Consider the following 10,416-nt stretch of genomic DNA (forward strand, 5'->3'; position numbering starts at 1 on the left):
TCACAATGTCGGGCTGATCGCCTGCGCTAAGATAGAACGGAGAAGAGGGATCAACTTTCCCTTCCTCTGTCATGGCTGTAAACCTAGTGTAGGAACAAAAAAATGATGTTTTTCAGGGTTTATTTTTTATACGCTCTAATACCATGTCAGGAATTGATTTTCCTTGCTTGTATTGCTTGTCAAAATATGTTTTATATACAACCTAGAATATGGGACTAAATGCACAATTAAGCTAATTAACTTTAAATACAATTGGGCTTAACATCTGTGATTTACAGTCTTTTTCGACGAGGGGGTCTATAGGTATGCTACATTGTAGCCGTGATAAATATGACTTCTATTTGATTCCTCTGGTTGAAGTGAAAAAATGGACCTCCTTTTGTTTTGATCCCGCACATGAAAATATTTAGCAAAGAAACAACCTGAACACAGTGGCGCAACCAGGATTTCGGCATTAGGGGGCCAAGACAAAACACAGGCATTGGTAAAAAAAAATTGCCTAAAAACATCAGACCTATTTAATAGTTATTGCAAAACAGAAAACAATAAGCTAAGGGCTCGTTCGGTGTCACTGTAAGTTTCCAATTTTTGGTTTTGAAAGTCATATGATTTAGATTAAATTATGAACTAAAAGTTAGTCATACTTATAATAATCATGTTGATTTTAAAAACTGAAAACAAAAAGCTAGAAACTTCGGAGTACTTTTTGTGGTTTTCATATTTTGGTTTTTTAGTTTTGTAACAAAAAAAATTGGAAACAAAAAACGATAACGAACGAGGCCTAAGTACTTGGGACTCGATCCCGTGATCCTTGGCACCAAGGAGTTACAACAACTTCAATTACCAACTGAAGTAGGGTATATAGTAGTACACTTAATGTGACAATATTTATGATATTTAAGCTGATGAGGGGGCCATGGCCCCCATCAACCCCCCTAATTCCTCCACTTCCTGAACTAAACTAAACACACAAAATTTATTTAGAGATAAACTCGCTATAGAGGTACTTACTACACTAAAAATATGTAATTTTATTGAGATCTAATGCAAAAAAAACAGAATTAAAGAGAACCCTATTTTTTTCAAAACCCTGGAGGAGGAGAAGAGGGAGTGGTGGACCACATTACAGATCAAGCTGAAACCTTCGGCAACATAAGGAAATATAAGATGAAGTTGGACTCGAAGAAGTTTGTCTACGGGGTGAAATCAGGAAAATTCCTTGGATTCATGGTGAATATGGAAGGGGAATTGATGCAAACCCAGATAAAGTCCAAGCAGCACTCGATCTACCCGAGCTAAAGACAAAGAGAGACGTACAGAGGCTAACTGGCAAGGTAGTCGTGTTATCACGGTTCATCTCAAAGGCTTCGGAAAAGGGTTCTCCCTTCTTCAAAGCTCCCAAACCAAAAACCCTCCCCAAAGAAGAAGCATGAGCAATAAAAAAGAAAGGTGTGCCAAGGAAAGTGGACCCCGAACTTGTATGGGAACAGGAGCAAAAGGAAGATTTCCAACAGCTTCGATCCCACCTAGCTCAACTGCCGATGCGAGGCCACACCAAAGAATGGGTAAACCCTATATCAATACATGGCATTTAGTTCAGGAACTGTGAGTGCAGTTCTTCTTCGGAAAGAAGATAAAACACAACAGTCGATCTACTTAACCAGCCGCACTCTAACAGGGGCCGAGACTAGGTACCCCCTCATTGAAAACGTAGCATATGCAGTCGTAGTGGTTACCCGAAAGCTAAGACCCTACTACGATTCTCATCAGATCGTCGTCTTGACTGAACAACCACTTGAAAAGGTATTGGACAAGATTGAGAGGTCGGGAAGAATGGCCGCTTGGGCCTTTGAACTTTCAGAGTTTGACATCAAATACCAGTCGGGGACAACTATCAAAACACAAACCCTCACCAATTTTCTAGCTGAATGCTCATACCAAGAGGTACTAGATGACACCAAGAGGACGTCAGAGGTCTACACAGATGGATCTTCTGCAATCAATGGTTTAGGAGCCGGTGTGGTCCTAGTCTCTCCAGTGGGAAAAAGTATTGAGTATGCTTTGAGGTTCGGATTCAAAGCGTCCAACAATGAGGCTGAATACGAAGCAATAATTCCAGGAATAGAGTTATCTCTATCCCTCGAGGCCGAACACATTTTCCTCAAAACTGATTCACAGCTCGTAGCCAACCAGAACCGAGGAGAGTATGAGGCTAATTGGCCAAGTATGACAACTTAACTCACCAAAATCAAAGCCTTAACTAAAAATTTGAGATCTTTTGAAGTTATTCTTATTCCCCGAGGACAAAATACATAAGCAGATGCTCTCTCGAAGCTAGCAAGCTCAACGCTTATCGACCTGATTAGGTCGGCCCATGTGGAAGTTTATCAAGAAAGAAACATCGATCTGCCTCCTTCTACAGTATGAAATTTGCGCGCCAAACCAAGCTGGATGGACGCAGTAATAACATATAAAGATAGGAGAGAACTTTCTAAAGATAAGCTGCTAGCCCAAAAATTGAAGAAATTCGACAAGAGATTAATCATTGATGCTAATGGAGAGCTCATAAGGAAATCTTTCTATGCTCCTCTACTAAAGTGCGTCGGGAAACCGATGCAGATTACATTTTTGAGAGAGATTCACTTAGGCATATGTGGAAACCATATTGGAGGAGAACCTTGGCTCACAAGGCACTTCGGGATGGATTTTGGTGACTCACGTGAAGGAAATATGCCCTTGGTCCGATTTTGAATTTAATGCATTTAATGCGAAGTCTAATAAATGTGGTTCAGTATTAATTAAGCAAGTTAATTTTTCAATGAGATCAAGTGATCTGAATGCCTAACTAGTGGCCGCTCCAGTTCAAGTGGAATTAATATTTATTAATGCCACAACTTACTCTTGGTTGAACTCGTAAGGTCATACAAATAGTACGTGAATGGATCAAGTACTTAGGTGAATATTATGTTCAGTAAATACTCTAATAATGGATATTTGGAAATGATGGATGTTAGTTTCAGTGGGAGCTAAACAAATCATCAAAAGGAAAAACCGAGAATATTGTCTGAAACGAAGAATTTGCCAGAAGCAGGAATATGGTTCGTGTTGGAAATATTATCGGAATTATAAATGTTACCAGAAATGAAGATATTGCCGAAAATGGAAATATGGTTCATGCCGAAAATATAAATATTACCGGAATCGGAGATATTACCGGAAACGGAAATATGGTTCGAATCGGAAAATATTATTGGAAATCAAAATTTTGGCGGAAACAGAAATATTACTGGAAACGGAAATATTGTCGAAATCTGAAATATTGTCGGAATCGAAAATATTGTCGGAGTCAGAAATATTGTCTGGAACAGAAATATTGAACGAGTCGGAAATATTACCGGAATCGGTAAACGAATCGAAAATGCGAAGCTCGATTCATAAGCCGGAAGCACGTGCCAAAGGGTCGCGTCTAACACGGCCCATGGTGGTGGGACATATGATATATTAGATATTTGGAGTCATAAACTTGATCTTGTTCAGTCCGGGAGCAACTAGGGTAGGCACGCATCATTGATTGTATTTTTGCTAAATTATGCTAATTGATTATGTGATTTACATGGATTCTGACAATTATGGTTTTTGCGCATGTCAATCAGAATGTTCATAACCTAACACCACCATGGTTTCCGAAGCAAAGGCAATGGTGAAGAGAAATGCCATAAGTTCGCTCCTGCGATCCATCAACTTGCCCGAATTGAACCCTACAATCAACTCTATATCCATTACCATTTGCACAATGGGGATTGTACATCATCGGTCCATTTCCCTCGGCTGTAAATAAGAAGAAGTGGTTGATTGTAGTCGTTGATTACTTCAGGAAGTGGGTCAAGGCCGAAGAAGTCTCTACAATCACAAAGGCCCAAGTTTGGAGGTTCATTTGGCAAAACATCATCACAAGGTTTGACATCCCGAGGCTGATGGTCTTTGACCATGGGAAACAATTTGACAACACCTCTGCAAGATTGGTGTAAACAATTTTTCATACACCTGGCTTACTCAACAGTGTGTCACCCCCAAAGACATGTACAAGCCGAAGTCTCCAACAAGCTCATCCTCAATGCACTCAAGAAGAGAGTGGAAGACGAAAAGAACAAGTGGTTAGAGGAGCTTCCAGGAGCTCTCTGGTCTCTTCGAACCACCGAGAAGTAAGCCACTGGGAAAACACCTTTCCACTTGGTGTATGGTTTCGAGGTTGTCATCCCTGTAGAGATCGGCACAGAAAGCTTAAGGATCTAGGTATACGACAAGTATGATGGAATCCATGGTGAAAGCAACGACCAACTTCTGACCGAATCTATAGACCTGCTGGATGAAGCTCGGGACAACGCCAGAACACTGAATGAAGCCTATCAACAAAGGGTTAGCAAGAACTACAACCGAAAAGTTAATTCCAGACCTGTGAAGGTCGGGGATTTAGTGCTCAAAAATGTTGCATCGTTTCTGAAAGGCCGGATTCATGGAAAACTCTCTGCAACATGGGAAGGTCCATACATCATCCATGTAGAGAAAAAGCCCGGTACCTATATCCTTAGAAGACTAGATGGACAAGTCTTGAAGAACCATTGGAATGTCGATGTTCTCAAGAAATATTTTGTGTAAACACCACCCTGTAATCTAAGTAAGTTTTTAATGATCGAGAAGAAGCGGATGTTGGCCCCTGTGATCGAGTTTAATTAAATCAACCTTTTCCATTACTCTTATCACTTTCATTTTATTTTATTTATGTTGCCTCGGGAATGATCTTAGGATCATCCAGGCCTAAAATTAACATAGGATAACGAATTCTTGGATCACCTCCAAAAGTTTGTTAACTCATAAAACCAAGCGGAATTTTGTCCAAAATCCTAAGATTTGTGAAATCTTGGAAAATATCGTTGATGCCGGGAATTACCCTCGGGTTACCAAAGTCAATAATTACAAAGTTAAACCAAAGCTCTGCCCAGATCCACAGATCATAGAACTTAAAGTCTATAAATCAATCATTCCCCTCAGGTAAACGAAGTCAAACTAACCTTGTAAAAGACAAGCAAACTCTTGCCCATATCTTCGGATCACAAGAATTTGAAAGAAAAAAAAAAGTAAACTTTTGCCCAGATCTTCGGATCACAAGAATTTGGAAAAAAAAAATTAGCAAACTCTTGCCCATATATTCGGATCACAAGAATTTGGAAAAAATTTACTTCGCGTTGACTAAATCAAGCGTAAATTCAGAAGACCATGACTCTGGGGGAAACACACAAAATTCCTCGAAGTCATAATCTCCAGAAGTAAAACAAAAGCCTCGGAAAATTCCAACCTTGGGGGAGCAACATGCAAAATTTTTCTCCAGGTTACAATTTTCTGAGCATAAGGAAACATGAATTTCAAGCTCCGGGAAAACATAACCTCAGGGGGCAGGATGCAAAACTCCCACAAGTTGCACTTTCCCAAAGACAAAAAAACGAAGAGTAAACTTAAAGTTGCAAAGTAAAAGAAAACAAAATACTTAGCAATAAAACAACCATTTTCTATTCACTTTCTGGGGAGCAAGGGTACAACATTGAACACAGATACAAACTCTGAGGATATCCTAAAAAATTAACAAGAAAACGGAGATAACTAAAATTTTGGCAACCATCAACTGATGGTATCCGCCTACCTAAGTATAGAAAGAACAAAGTTAAAATTATTTGTACATTCAAAGCGCTGAAGAAATATAAGCAAAAAGAAGAAGAGCATTTAAAGCACATGCCAGGGTTTAGCAAGAACCAACTGACTCCGAAAAGGATGAGTGCCCCAGTTCATAGGCCTCGTGGGAAGGTTTCTCAGTCGGCGCAGTCACCTGATGATGAGCAACTCCATCAGAAGGAGTACAATTTTGGACGCCGAAGTGGCATTCATCCTCTTCGCCGCCTCAGCTTCCCTATACAAGCGCTCCTTAACACCAGATGGTTCTTCCACCTCGTGCAACCTCTCACGAAGTCCATCTTCAGAAATTCCTTCCCAGTCGAAGGAAGGTTCGTTATTCTCAAGGACTCACCTAGATCCCTTTCATCCTTCATTCCAAACAACCTTGACTTCATCTTTGGTGTACATGTTGGGCATATTGTCGGCCAGCTTAATGCACTTCAGCTTCTCGACTTCAATCTTAGCCTCAAGCTCCTTGATCTGAGCAAATTTGTCCGATTTAGCCGCTAACTTTTGCTCTAACACGGGAACCTCGGCAGATTTCTCTTTTTCAAGAGTCAACTCGTCGCTGAGCTTCCTGATCTGTTCATCTCAGTTCCCGAGTTCCTCTTGCATCTTGAGAAAACCAACCTTGCATTTCTCCAAGACATCGAGCAAAACGTCAACAGCCGCCTGCTCCTCCCCATACTTAGCGCTCAGATACTCCAAGTGACCTCCCAGCTCTGCTTTGACCTCGTCCAAGTCACGACGTATTCTGGCCAGCTTGGCAAGGGATTCGTCACATTCTCGGGAGTGCTTATCTTCATACCAACGCATTCTCTAGTAGTCCTCATGAGCACACTCGAGAGCAAGATTGTTCCAGTGATGAGCCTAAGGCAAAATAATTTAACAGGAAGTTAAAATTCAATCCCGAAGTAAAAACAGTTTACGGAAGGAAATACAAGTTAGGCATACCTCCAAGTTTTATTACTGAGCCATAGCAACAGGATCATACTCTGCCTCATTCGGCTGGTAGAACCCAGGCGTGGTCCTGACTCCCCACTCCTAGGCATACTCAAGATTGAGGTGATGGTCAAGGCCAGCACGACCACTCTCGAGAGCCTTAGAAAAACGAGCATAACGTTCTCGTACCTGCGGTGGAATTCGCCTATTCGGGAGCCCAACAAAAGGTTCATTTAAAACTAGGCGATCTATGGCTCCCAAAGAGATTGAAGGTAGGGGACGAGCTCTCTTCCGTCGAGGGCCCTCGTTGACAAGAGAGAGGGAAAGTATGAAATTCCAGATACTAAACCTCATCCCGAGGTTGAGGCAAGTCGTGGTTAGAAAGAGACCACCTTGGCCTCTTACCTAGAACTTTCTGGATTCGAAGTTCCTCAACAAGCGCAGCCTCTCCAGATCCGCCAGCCTGCTCGCCCAACTGTTGAGCAGTAGAATCCCCAAGATTAATGACATGCATGGGAGGATCTTCAGGGACATCAGCTTCGGTTTGAACTTCCCCAACCGACAACGGCACCTCAAGCTCAGGAAAAGCAACTTCGATTGGTGCCTCCTCAACCGGGTTGACTTCCTTCGAGATAGCAACCACCGTGACATCCGCTTTAGTTGGTGGAGCCTCTAGTTCGACAACCACCGAGGCAAGGGAACGAAGTTTGAACCCCAACTTCAGGATCAGATGGTGCCTAGAACGATTCATGGCTTCTAACAAAGAAGATGGCTCGAGATCGAGATTGATTGAGCACCAGCAATCTCCAGCTAACTATGAGTTCACCCAGGCAAAACTAGCTCAAGACCCTCGGGAGTCAAAGACGAGTTATCCTGGAAAAGGGTTCCAATCAGGAAAATACAACCAAAGAGTAAAAACACAAACACACCGAAGTTAAAGATACACGGCCTGAGCGGAAAACTTTTCAAGTTTCGAATCCGCCTCCAAAGTTTCCAAGACATCCGCTTCTTGAGGAATTCCCGAACAAAAGATTCCTTCTCCTTCGTCTCCAGCAACTTCTCTCTCTTCACCTCGGGATCAAAAAGCTTCTTCTTCTCTCGCTCAGGAGAAGAGGGAGACCGCTTCTTCTTCGTCTTAGAAGGCTCAAGAGACTTCAACTCCTCTTCTTCTTCTCTCGCTCGGGAGAAGATGGAGTGCGTCTTTTCTTCGATTTTGAAGGCTTAGAGACTTCCTTCGCTTCCGTTCGGTCCTTTTTATCCTCTACGAGGGAGAAGAGGATAGATGTCAGAGCCAAAAACACCGCCTTAAGGAAAAGAAGAGAAATAGAACCAAAAAAAAGTTGTTATTACCTGAGCCTCGGGAGCAGGAACCGCCAATGCAACAGGTCAAGATGACGCCTGAGTCGGAAGCGCAGTAACATTCACTTCAGGACCCTGAAAAGAAGGAGGAGAGACTTTAGTCTCTGACTCAGACGTCCAAGAATAATTCAAAGATGAAGAGCTTGAGCGTGAAAAAAAGCATACCGGATCATAAGTTGTGACCAACTAACGAATCACAGTTGTCATAACAGAGGATCCAAAGGCCCTCTAGGTATCCACGGGTCGTAATCTTTGTTCACCCGAGAAAGAAGGTTGGCAGACAATTAGTGTTGATTGGGCTTCAGATTTCGAGGCTGGTCCTGATTGAACTTGTACTCGGGGGCAGAGTTGAAGACCTCTAAGAGATCGTGGGAAATCCCAAGTGTTGGTTAGCCGATCTCTAACAATCCAGTCTCTGCATGCAAACAAAAGAAAAGAAATTATTGAAAGGAGATAAAGGAGATCAAACTGCAGTCTCAGCCCAAGAAAATCTCACCCTTATCATATATGCGACTGAGACCGGCAACGGTGAGGAAGATCTCTCGGCATATGTAATGCATGTTCAGTTGCCAGTATTCGGGAACCGGAAGTTTTCCTACAACCCTTGCAGCTGCCAGGAACAAAGCTACGTGGTTGACATAATAATCTTGTGTTTGGTCAGGGAATCTACGAACCGAACTCATCTCAGGGTCGGACCTAACAATCCACTTCAGAGGTTTGTAATAGTTATGATGCCTATGATCCCCAGCCAGTCTAACATTCAACCAACCCTCTTTGTAATCCTTATCCTAGGATATATAAGGATGCACAATGTATCCCGATTGGCCCTTCATTGGTCTTCGATTCACGTTAGACCACCAGGAAGGGCCCTCATTCGAGACAACAACTACATTCTTCTACAACTCATGAAGATCCGTAAAAATGGCCACATCGAGAGGGAAATTCAGGAAATCAAAGACCCAATGGAAACCGATGATGTGGTGCATTGACTTCGGAGTTAACTGCACCAAAGAAATATTATACCCTATTAGAACATCATAGACGAACTCGTCCAAAGAGAATCGAAGTCCATACTCGAAATTGTGAGCATACACAGCGATATGCTCCCTCGGGGGCACAATCACTCTGGAAACTAGTGACACCGACAGCTACCAATACCCCATAGAGGATTGAATGTCATGCAGATCTTCGGCTACTCGATGATAGTGCCCTGCAACAACCAACCTAAACCATTCGGGATTAGGCGATAATTTTCAATGGTATGCCGACATCATCTGTCTGATGCATATAAGGTGTCAAATGAGTGTTGGGATCATCCTACTCGTGGAACCGAGGGTGAAAGCGACGAATGGGTATATAGACATCTACCAACCGACCAGAGGAACTGGCCCCTTGGCCAGACTTAGTACGTCACCCTACTTCAAAGATATGCCCTCGGCAACTCCACTCCCTAAAGCCTCAGGGGCAGAGGATCCTGAAACTCTTGGAGGACGCGACAACGGAACCTCCATCTCTTCTCCCTCACCAGAGTCGGTCATAACAACTTTCGATTTTCCTTTCTCTCGAGCTATCCCCAATATCCTAAATCTAGGATTTACAGGGTGGAGTTGAAGGAAAATAAAGAAAAGCGAACAAGAAACAAATCAAATACCTTCTCGTGATGCGGAATTCGCCGACAAGCCGAATGTAAACAGAACTGAAGATAGACCTGAAGAAACAAAGTCGCAACAATAGAAAAACCAAATTGCAGAATTTGAGAGATTTCTGGAGAAATGACGGAGAAGAAAAAATTGAAACGAAGAAATATACTATGTACTTATAGAGGTCCAGCCTCAAAACTCAAGATCTACACTTAACCGTTTATCGCTCGGTAACCAAAGTCGAAGTGACAACCCATCAAAGCAGGACATGTACTAGATATGTGTCGACCATCGAGTTAAAAATTCAAAATAAAGCGAAGAAATGCGGTCTTTTGGCTCCAAAGCTTGTCAGTTGGATCGAAACCCATCCGTTCAAAATTCTAAATGGACTACGTCTGGGGGGACATGTTGTTTGGGTACCCTATTAGCTCTCAATTGAGCCTATTTCTCAAAAACCCACCTGGCTAATACAGTATATATCATATCCCTCTCAAGGTTATAAACCTCTCAAGCGGCCCAAGGCCCAGTATAATATAAGTCTGGAAGCATTTATTATACAAACACTATAAATATATCGCCCTAGTGCACATACTAAGGTACGCTCATTTATTGGCTTCGCACACACTATAACCTAGAGAACTCTCTTTACTCCCGAACTAAGTACTTACTTAGGCATCGAAATGGCTTTTCTCGGAACACCCCTGAAGCTAGCTCATGTACTTGTGTGCATGTTTTCTTGAGGTACAACACT

This window comes from Spinacia oleracea, chromosome 6, assembly GCF_020520425.1.
Source record: "Spinacia oleracea cultivar Varoflay chromosome 6, BTI_SOV_V1, whole genome shotgun sequence".
In the NCBI taxonomy this organism is placed as follows: domain Eukaryota; kingdom Viridiplantae; phylum Streptophyta; class Magnoliopsida; order Caryophyllales; family Amaranthaceae; genus Spinacia; species Spinacia oleracea.